We start from the raw sequence: 11,896 nt of genomic DNA, 5'->3' as shown, positions 1-11,896 counted from the left end.
ACCAGTGATGGAGGGAAATGAGGGTCCCCTGCCCAGGCCTGACACCTCTGGCAGAGGCATCAGGCCTGGGCAAGGGGCCGATCCTGCGATTGGAGATTGATGGGGGTCAATGCCTGAGGGCTCCCAGTATGTGAGAGGGGGCAGGCTGGGCTGAGGGACACTCTCCCCCCCACCCCCACCCAGTGCACGAATTTCGTGCACCGGGCCCCTAGTGGACAAAAATAAAACTCTGCTCTCACCTACAGAGCTGATTTTCCCTCACCAAAAAGATGCTTACAGTAGGCATAGGGGGTGGGGATAGAAGCAGGCTCTGGTGAGAGGAGCAGTGTATGCGCAACGCCACCATTACTTATGTGGATAAGTCCAGCTTTGTGGAGGGAGGTGGTGGTAATATGCCAAACATATCATTGCTCTTAAGAAAAAAAGTAAGTACCAGGGTGTTCATGTCAGTACTATTTAAAAAGGCAAAACTGGGAAGAATTTAAATGTCTAGTAAAGTAATAATGGTTAAATAAATTATGGTAAAGTCTATTTGAAGAAGAAAGAGGGAGCCATTATAAATCACATTTTCAAAGAACACCTCAAGACATAGGAAAATGTCAGTGAAAAAGGCAGATTAGAAAACCATATATGAGTTATTCTAACTATGTTTAAAACACATAGATGCATATAGAAACACTTAATGCACCAAAATATTTTCAGTGTTTTTTTTATGAATGGAAATAGTTTCTTCTTTAAACATTATGTTTTCTAAGTAGTTTACAATAAAAACATTACCTAAAAAAAAGCTAAATTGGGTTATGCAATATTACAGAAAACTACCTCTGATTAATTTTATAACTTCTTTTCAAAATAGGTTTCTCTCTTTCACCATCCCTGTATCTGTCTATACACTGGCAACATGCTGTTATGAAGTTAGGAACCGAAGTAAATACAGTGTCAACTTAAATGTCCAACTGCAGGGTACTAGGTAATAGTACATTCTTTTTTTTTTATTATTGATTTTTTTTTTTACAGAGAGTAAGGGAGAGGGACAGAGAGTCAGAAACATCGATGAGAGAGAAACATCGATCAGCTGCCTCCTGCACACTCGGTACTGGGGATGTGCCCGCAACCAAGGTACATGCCCTTGACTGGAATCGAACCTGGGACCTTTCAGCCCGCAGGCTGATGCTCTATCCAATGAGCCAAACCGGTTAGGGTGGTAATAGTACATTCTTAAAATGGATTTAATCATTAAAAATCATGTTTTCAAAGAGCATATAAATAATACTAAATACAAAATTGTATAACTTTTTGTTTAAATATATATATATAGATATATGTACTTAACATAGAAAAGTGACTGAAAATAAATACATGAAAATGTTAGTGATTATCTCTAAAGGATGGTATGAAGAGGTATTTGAAGTTTCTTTTTTACTTTTTTGCATTTTACCATATTTTACATAAGTATCAACTAATTTTTTAATTAAAAAAGCATTATTTAAACATAATGCTTATTGTCTCAAAGCATGAGAAAAATAGAATTGCATAAATTTGTTTTTTAAAAAGAAATTTTCTTTATCTTAATGCCTTTTGGCGACAAATTTACACTTTAAAAATTTGTTTTGCAAACACACAGTAATACAATGAACAAAAGATGTTCTGCACTAATGTAATTTTTTATAAATAAGTGTTCATTTTTAATTCTACAGACTTAAATAATGGCTCTCCCAAAATCAGCTTTTTGGAAGGTTCACGTGAGTATAAGAAAAAACTAAAATATAAATGTGTTCTATTATAGATGAAGCTGTAAATTTTCATGGCTTTGTAGCTTCTTAAATGTTTTTTTGCGGGGTGGGGGAAGACTGTGAAAAGGAAACTTTTAAGTAGAAAAATTAATACTAGCCTATGAACAGATAAAAGGATTCAGATATGAGAAGTTGAATTTTGGAATCCTAATTCATAAATGGAACGGAATCCCATAACATAGCTCATTACACACGGATTTAGATAAACCACAGAGTAGATCCTGACAAAAAATCAAAGAACCCAGAGACAAGCACAAAAGGATAGGTCAACAAACTGGCAAAAAATCCTGTGACAATCTGGGAAGAACTCTTCATTTCATTACGGTGGAAACCCCACCATTCAGTGCATAGGTACTGACGAGGTAGGCCAGCGAGTTACAGAGCCACAAAGAAATGACGTCACCTAGGAGGCAAGGAATAGACCGAAAAAAAAAATGCTAGTACAGTGGGGTCTTGACTTACGAGTTTAATTTGTTCCGAGACCGAGCTCATTAAGGAGCTCGTTAACTCAATTACTCCATCAACTCAATGCAAAAAATCCTCCGAGAGACAGCTGGTATCTCAAAAAACTCGTTAGTCGGGACACTCCTAAGTCAAGGCCCCACTGTATACCCGCTTTCTGACAGGTGGTTACTAGGGAGTCACAGAGTCCTCAGTACTCGGATTCTCTGCCAATGAATTATACCATGGACCTCAGAGTGATCGTGTGGAAGGGATGTGTGATGAGGGTCGCAGCAGAAGGAGCCATCGTCTCTTGTGTTGTCTCCTTGGTAACTTGGTAGAAGGAAGATGAAACTTCTTTTTTTTTATATAATATATTTTATTGATTTCTTACAGAGAGGAAGGGAGAGGGATAGTTAGAAACATCGATGAGAGAGAAACATCAATCAGCTGCCTCCTGCACACCCCCTATTGGGTACGTGCCCGCAACCCAGGTACATGCCCTTGACCGGATTCAAACCTGGGACCCTTGAGTCCCCAGGCCGATGCTCTGTCCATTGAGCCAAACCAGTTAGGGCGAGACTTCTTTCTGTATATATCCAGGACCTAACTCCTCAACCCTGTCACATTCCGGCAATTCTGTAAAACTACCATGGACCACAGTCCCAAGAATGCCTGAACACAGACATGGAGTTAAGCCTGTGAACAACCCACCCTTCCCATTGATGCTCACAAGGTGCGGAGCGTAACAAGAGAGACCAGGAAGCTGCTTTTCAGACTTCTCTATCAAATCAGCAGTCCCCGAAATATCAGAGAGAGCATTCAGGGGTCTCCTTCCTCCCCCAGGGTTTAGGAATAGAGCCTGAAGCTCATGGTAGCTTACCTTGAAATGTCTTTGATGTCTCTTACTTTGTCTTAAAAAGTAATGTAAATTTTATATTCTATTCAATATTATATGCATTTGTTTTAATACCAAAATGTTTCGCATTACCCATCCCCCCCGCAAAAAAAAATTTCCACATGAAGATGATCTAGAAAAATGAATTTTTTTAAAAAAAAACACAGAACTTTAAACTGGAAAGAAGCATTACCAAATCTGCCCCTTTATTTTGCAGATGAGGACATGAACTTGACAGATGAAGAGCCAAGAGAGGGGACTTGACTTGCTCAAGGTCACACCATCTAGAACTCAGACTTCCTGACTCAGTTCATTGGCTCAAAGGAACAGCCATTATTCAGCTAAGACATAATATTGTTTCAGACTTCCTCTAAGTTGTAATGAATCATTTAACCAAACTCCGGTAAATTTCACAAGAGCTTCTGGAAGCAAAGATGTGGTAACAAGAAACCTATGACAGCCCAGACCACAGCTACATCACACCATGGGTGCTTCCTCCTGGGACAGGGGATTTGATTGCTTTGGAGACAGCACAACACTGACGGCCTTTCCCCTGGGCAGAGAATTAAATAAACTCTGGGGCTTCTCACTCAAAACACATCACACATGGTTAAAGTCTATGTATATAGTGCAGTTAACCTGTCGTAGAAAAGTTGGCAATAATCTTCAGACACTAGCACCAAATAAAGGCTTCCAAACTCTCATCAGGGTGGTAAGATGCCTTTCTTCACATGTTTAAAGAAGAAAAATCCATCCATGAGAGAATTATGGACACCATGTCTGAAATGTGCCCTAACATAACATTTTCATCTCCCAGGTCCTTCACTGCAAAGATTTTATGTTTAAACTAGAGGCCCGGTGCACGAAATTCATGTATGTGGGGGGGGGGGGGGGGAGAGGCGGGCCTCAGCCCAGCCTGCACCCTCTTCAATCCGGGACCCCTCAGGGGATGTCCGACTGCCGGTTTAAGCCTGATCCCCAGTCGCCCCATGCAGCCTGCTGCTCAGTAGTTTGGTCGCCCCTTACTAAGCCCCCTGCTGGCCTGGTCTACCCACGCAGCCTGCTGCTCAGTTGTTCAGTCGCCCCTCATTATCCTAACTGCTCACCTGCCTGCATGCCTGATCGCTCCTAACTGCAACCCCCCCTGCTGGCCTGGTCACCCCCAATTTCCCCTTCTGCAGGTCTAGTTGCCAACTGCTCTCCCTAACTGCTTCCCTGCTGGCCTGGTCACCCCTTACGGCCCCCACTGCCAGACTGGTCGCCCCTAACTGCCCCCCTGTTAGCCTAGTCGCCCCATGCAGCCTGCTGCTCAGTAGTTTGGTCGCCCCTTACTAAGCCCCCTGCTGGCCTGGTCTACCCACGCAGCCTGCTGCTCAGTTGTTCAGTCGCCCCTCATTAAGCCCCCTGCCAGCCTGGTCGCTCCATGCAGCCTGCTGCTCATTCATTTGATCACCCCTCACTAAGCCCCCTGCCAGACTGGTCGTCCCACATAGCCTGTTTGATCATCCGTTCGGTTGAGAAGGTCACTTAGGCTTTTATATATATAATTTATTTACTCACAGCAAGCTAACAGCTACTAGACCTGTGATGGCGAACCTTTTGAGCTCGGTGTGTCAGCATTTTGAAAAACCCTAACTTAACTCTGGTGCTGTGTCACATATAGAAATTTTTTGATATTTGCAACCATAGTAAAACAAAGATTTATATTTTTGATATTCATTTTATATATTTAAATGCCATTTAACAAAGAAAAATCAACCAAAAAAATGAGTTCGCGTGTCATAGGTTCGTCATCACTGTACTAGACCCTACTTGCTACTTGACCAAAAGGTTCCAGGGGTAACAATGAATTTAGGAGCTGAGTTGTTAAGCACATTTTAGAAAACAACACAGGGTTACTATCACTTGTCCAGTAACGTGCAGCCCTAAATGAACGCCAACCATAGGAGAGGTTGCTGTGACAACTATAGAGCAAGTTTTCTTCTAATATGTATTACCTTTCAGTCATTAAGACATGAAAAGAAGACTACAAACAATTTTCTGGAGTTGTCAGACAAAAAATATAAAATGAACAAAATCTAAGCCAGAAGAGGTGGGGGGCTGGGTGGAGGTGGGCAAAGGAAGGGGGGATATGAGGACATCTGTAAGAGTATCAACAACAGAAAACAACTGAGAATCAGTATTTCTTTTGAAATGTGTCTCTTGACTGCATACCAATGAATTCATTAAATGTCCAACCCTCTGTTTTATTTTAATAAGGAAGAAAAAGAACATGCACAAGAGGGCCGTGTTTGGTTTTGGTGGCCCATGGACTTCCTATTTCCCACTGACACCATCCAAGGTGAGTGGTAATCATGGGACGCTCATGCCAGTGGAGACCCTGGTACCTTGGAGAGTGTGTGGCCACCAGATGCACACTATCAAGGCACTGAAGCTATGTTGTGCCCCTTGCTGCACCTGTTTCACTCTGGCTGGGAAGCACCCATATATATATTCCTATCCATTTTTGCCAGCCTTTGCTGGTAGAAAGTAGGTTTATAAAAGATTTGTAAGGTGATTGGGGATTGTTAAGTTTCTTATACTTAGCATTCAAGTTGTCTTGAGGCAGGGAGCCTATTTTTAAATATGAAGCACTGAATTATGTGCTGGCCTCTTACCAATCTGTCACTACTGTCCAAAAATTTATAATAATGTGAAGATCAATAGAATAGGTTTGATAAAACCTATCTATTGTCTCCTGTATGGTTTTCCCCATGATCAATACTATACTTCTGAAAAGATGACTCCCTTTTGCCTAAAAGGATACAGAGTCTGTATCTAAAATGAGAAGTTGTCCTCCCAGGGGGAAGTGTCAACAAAGAGCAAACCAACCACAGACAACAGCATAGGTTCTGGGAAAATCAGAGGTGCACTGGTTGGGGAGTACCCTGATACCCCCCCGAGAAGGGAATACACAATACCTTGCACTTAGGAGTACTTACTACTTTCTCTTAAACTTAGCATTTTACTTCCTGTGTCTTAGGCTTGTTTTAGTGGGAGTCCATCAACCATGTAGGATATGGATAAATGACTCTCTAATTGCTTTTTAAAAACTGAAATTAATTCTAATAACATTTGACAAAAAACATGATATTTACATAATATTATCCAAGCTGAAAGGTTATCTTACAAATTAAATAAATTTCTTCACAGTGATACTACAGAGCATATCTGGGGTATAGTCATGTTTCAAGGACAGTATTTTGATGACAAACTAGGTAGGGTTTCTATTAGCCCAAAGATGATAACTGTAGGATAGTCATAAAATAGAACTATAAGGTTTGTCTGGCCTTTTAATGGATGACATGTCAAAGTTGAAACCAATAAAATGGAATATTTGGATGAGGCACCATTATGATTGAGATTTCTATGTACACTGGCTTTCAGAGTATAAAGACCATTTTTAGATTCTTCCTATCATGGAAACCACATAATCCATGGAGGCTTCCTCAACCAAAAGACAACTATATCAGAAGTAGGACATTTACAAGTTCATATTCCACTAACTCAAGATCTTCAAACATCAAGCACATATGCAAATCTTGGTACATGCAGTGAGTCTTTAGTCTGTCAATAATGGTCTCCTAATACATTATTAAAAGGGCTAGGACCACATCTCTGTTGTTAAATACTGTATCCCTCAGTGTCTACCACAATGAGTGGTACAGAGTAGAAGCTCAATAAATATTTGTTGAGTTGAAAAAAAAAAGCTCACTAGTTTTCTAGTTAAGTCTACAAGTTGGACTCCATCAGTACTAACTTTAATAATTTGATGCTTATAACTCTGCTGCTGGGTTAATCACATCTTCATTGGTGACTCATTACACACACATTATCAAATTTACCAAACTGTACTTCATTTCTTTGTAAGCTCTGCCACAGCAGAATGGGGAACATGGGGCCTTTGCTCCTGTTAATTGGCTTGGGGACTACAGAAATGAGGGATCTGTTGTTTGTACAAAATGGAAGTGCTGGAAGATCCTCTGTAAGAAGATGAGGAGAACTTTAATCTGCCTCAAAACACTGTGATAATTTCTCTTTCAGCTATTTCTGTTTGACCAAAAAGGAACCAGGAAGTATAATTTGCCAATTTAAAAATGCATTTAAGGACAGTTCATCTTCTTACTGGCTATGAGAAACGGATTGGGATAACTCTACCTGTCAATAAGTGGGGAAGTTTTGTTGTTTTTTTCCTCAAATAGTCTAATGGACTGAGATGAGGTCATGCCCAGGCTCCTGCTGTCTTATATAAAATGTTAAGAACTTCCTTCTATTTGCAGAGGTACAGGAGGAGTTCATGATGTTCCACCCGAGTCGTTCCATAAGGAGTATGAAAGAGGATAAACTCTTTTTAAAATCCAACTTCCAGCATCCATTAATTCCAAAACTTATAGTGTATTCTTGCAGCGTTTTCTATCCTAAAACAGCAATGACATCACAAGAGAGAGAAAGGAAGAACCAGCTTGCCAAGGGTTGACACAAAACAACCTAAGCGAGGGCAGAGTGCATCTATTTTAGGTTACCATTCGTTAAAGACCAGGACAGACATCAGATTTTAGAGGACTCAAATCTACTCCCACAAAGTGGTTTTTGGGGGTAGGGAAGCAGGGGAATAACACAATGGTCAGGCTAAGGCAAAATAACACTGAGGCATTTGAAAGTCACTTTTCTGCTGTATTAGAGTCTTTTTTACTGGATCACTTTAAATCATGAAATTATATATCATTGAACAAACAAACTTAAACAAAATTAGAAAATACTGCATTACTCTACTCCCACCCCAAGACTATTATGTCTGGTAGGGAAGACTGGGTATAGCAATTTTCTAGTTTTGCTAAGTTGCAGTGTCTTCTTAAATATTCAATTTACTGAAATATTCAATTTACTCAAGCAACACTCACTGATGTCAGACTTTATGTACAGCACTGTGCTAGCCTATGTGCCTCCTGAGTATAACCAAACTCCAGCCTGCAGGAGCCCATAAATTACACTACTGAAGCACCAGGTAAATTTACTTAACAGATGGTAAAATAGTCCATTCTGGTAAAGCTATGACTCAATTTTCTTCCTAACAATGCACTGCTACAACAGAAGTCAGAAGGAAAACTGGATTTGATAATAACCCACGTTTATAATACAAGAAAGCAGAGGGGAAAATGGATCAAAAGATTTTTTAAAAACTGAAAACAGTTGAAATTTCAGCATATTTCTCTGAACAAATAGGAAAGGGAATATTGTTTAGGCTGTGTCTTCAAAAAGAAAGGCTGAGCCCTAGATGGTGTTGCTCAGTGGCTGGAGCATCAGCCCACAGACTGAAGGGTCCTGGGTTTGATTCTGGGCAAGGGCACTTACTTCAGTTGCAGACTAAGTCTCTGGCCCTAGTCAGGGTTCATGGGAGAGGCAACCAATCAATGTATCTTTCTCTCATATCCATGTTTCTCTCTCCCTCCCTCCCTTCTTTCTATTCTCTCTAAAAATTAGTGGAGAAAATATCTTCAGAGGAGGATTAACAACAAAAAAGGCTGAGAAGAATTTTCAAAAACAGTTTCAGGATGATTCACAAAATCCATTCCCAAAATAACGAGTCCCTGTCATAAAAGAGTCATTATAAATGAGTTATATGTAGGAAAAAAGTGGCACAAAAGTGGATGTAAATACAAAATGTTTTGAGAAAAACAAATGTTGCAACTGTGGCAATACAGGTGTTTCTGGGTAACCTACTTCCCCAGCCTCATTTCCTGCCTGACTGACCATACACTCCAGCTCCCACTTTTTCATGCCTCTGTGCCTTTGCATATACTGCTTCCACTGCCATATACTTTCTTCCTCTTCCCAACTCATCAAAATCATGTTCCACAGGACCCAGCTCCAACATCATCTCAGTGTTGCCTTTCCTCCCACTGCACTTTGTACCTATGAGGGAGGAGTCTTTAACCTGCCTCCTCAGACAGACTGAAACCTCATTGAAACCTGACCCATAAATATGCTTCAGCACTGGTGATGAATGACTTCCTTGTGAGTAAAACAATGCAAGGCTTTTATTGGCTAAGACTTAGAAATATAGAAAATAGCTGGAGCTCCAGTGGCACAATCGGTTAGCGTGCGGTACTTACAAGAAATATAGAAAATAACTCTTCAGAAAATGCCATTTGAAGAAATCACAGCAATTCCTTTTGAAAGTTCTTATTTAATATTTTTGTATTAACTGTTTAGTAGTAGGAAGAATATATTTATTAAACACCTACTATGTGTGTAATATACCATGCTTATTTTGCATGCACTGTGACTTATTTAGTATTAAATCATAGCACCCCTTTTATAGCAAGTAATTTGCCTAAGGATATATAGCTCGTAGCACAGTTGAGACTGAAACCCCAGACTTTTTAACTCAAAAAGGTATATTTTTAACAACATTATCAGAAAACACGAAAGACAAAAGGTAACAAAAAAATACACTAACTACTGAACACTTAGGGTGAACCATGTATTTTAAAGTATTTCCATCCAAATCTTTACCTTTGTTTGTCTATGACTTTTTACATTACAGACAGTCCTCGGGTTCTGTTGGACCCGACAAATGTCGTTTCATGGTTAATTGCCATCTCCCATCCTATCCTATATAATAAAGAGGTAATATGCAAATTAACCCGCACACCGTCACACCTTCACACCTTCACAAGATGGCTGCACTCACAGCAGAGGCGGGGTTCCCATAATAAGCTGTTATGAGCAATCAGCAGGGACCTGAGGCTGCGTGGCGCTGGGCTGGGGGACCTGAGCTGCGCCCCCACCTGGCAGGGCTTGATGGGGGACCTCAGGCTGCACCCCCCACCCTGGTGCCAGGCCGGAGGACCTGAGGCTGTGACCCCGCCCTGGGCCAGGGGATCTGAGGCTGTGCCCCTTGCCCGGCAGGGCTTGATGGGGGTGGAGCCAGTCAGGTCTGGATTTCACCCAATGGGGGTGGGGCCGGCCAAATCTGGGTCTCACGTGATTTCGAGGTGCGTGTGGGTGGGTGGGGACTTGACTCTAGGTCCCACGGCGTGCCCCAGACTCTGACAGGAGGAAGATTTTCATATACATTTTACTAATATTCTTTCATCTCTGACATTTCTATTATAGAGAAAGGGCAAACAGCATTATTAAAATATTTCCTCTAATTCTCTTTTAATGTGCACAAATTTCGTGCACTGAGCCACTAGTGTGAACAATAAAAGGACTGATCTGCCTTCCTTGTTAAAAAAAAATATATAAATTGCATCTGCTGACAACTGACTGAAGTTTAAGTAGCATTTAAGCTAAGAATCTCCCTTTGATTTCATGTACCTATATTTGTTCACCATTTCTGCAGAGAATAAGAGAGACCCTAAAGATAAAGTTTGTTTTTTAGACTGAGAACCTATCTCCAAGAGGTTAATTAACTTGGCTAACCTCACACAAAAAATAAGATTGAGTTGCTTATTTTGAATCCATAACCATGTGAACCACAGAATATGATTTTTTAAAAAGTATATTTGTGCCCTAACTAGTTTGGCTCAGTGGGTAGAGCGTCGGCCTGCGGACTGAGGGGTCCCAGGTTTGATTCCAGTCAAGGGCATGTACCTTGGTTGCGGCCATATCCCCGGTGGGGAGTGTGCAGGAGGCAACTAATCGATGTTTCTCTATCATCGATGTTTCTAACTCTCTATCCCTCTCCCTTCCTCTCTGTAAAAAATCAATAAAATATATATTTTTTAAAAAAGTATATTTGTTGAACTTCTCAGCCCTTTTCTTTATCTTCTTTAATTTTTATTGTTAAACATTTATTGAACATCTACTATGTGTTAAACTATATACTGAGAATTGGTATTCAAAGATGAATAAGACAGAAGTCTTTATTGCATTTAACTGAATTTCTTCTTGCCTGTGTTTCTTAATTTCTTATTCCTTTCAGGCCTTCTTATTCCTTCATTTTCCCTCCTGAACTCTTTTTTATATCATCTCCTTCCTCATCTCCTGTTCTTTAATTTCCCAAAAAGTGAATATCCATTTCTTCTGCCTGTTCACACTTTTCTTTTAAGCACACCTCCTACCCTACCCCTCTGTTGTTTTCAGTTGCTTCTTATTTGATCATAATGTAACCTGAACTGTGTTCTTTAGTATTATAATTATGAAGAAAGTATTATGCTCCCATTTTATTTAAACAGCAAATTAGTCAATACAACTGTTTGTAAGAATTACTAAATCTAATCTAATAAAAGACAAACATGCAAATCGACCATACCTTTGCTATGCCTTAAGCCATGCCCACCAGCCAATCAGAGTGACTATTAACCAAATTAACCCAACCAAGATGGCGGCCAGCAGCCACAGAGCTGAAGCAAGCAGGAGGCTTGGTTGCTCCAGTGATGGAGGAAGCCACGCTTCCCGGCTGGCTCTGAGCTCCACTCAAAGCAACAAAGTTTTAATTATAGAAGATAGATAAACCCCAGATACCTGCTTTCAGCAGGCCGTGGCCACGGAGCTGGAGCGAGCAGGAGCTGGTTCTGAGCTCCACTGAAGGCGACAAAGTTTCAATGATAGAAGGTAAATAAATCCCAGAATAAAAAAAAAGAAAGAAAAAAAGGAGAGGCTGGAAGTTTCCGACACTGGGGGGCTGGCCAGCCTGAAAACAGCCCTCAGCCCGTCACCCAGACTGGCCAGGCACCCCAGGGGGAGCCCCCCACCCTACAGGGGATGTGGCCAGGCT

General features: G+C 40.8%; 1 protein-coding gene across 8 annotated transcripts in view; it reads right to left on the bottom strand.

Annotated features, from left to right (window-relative positions):
* Nucleotides 1-11,896, bottom strand: part of HMBOX1 (homeobox containing 1) — a 195,693-nt gene that overhangs the window by 27,651 nt on the left and 156,146 nt on the right. The window lies entirely within an intron of this gene.

Source organism: Myotis davidii, unplaced genomic scaffold, assembly GCF_000327345.1.
Source record: "Myotis davidii unplaced genomic scaffold, ASM32734v1 scaffold524, whole genome shotgun sequence".
NCBI classification, from domain to species: domain Eukaryota; kingdom Metazoa; phylum Chordata; class Mammalia; order Chiroptera; family Vespertilionidae; genus Myotis; species Myotis davidii.
The sequence above is the reverse complement of the archived record's forward strand: the minus strand, read 5'-3'. Positions and strand labels throughout refer to the sequence as shown.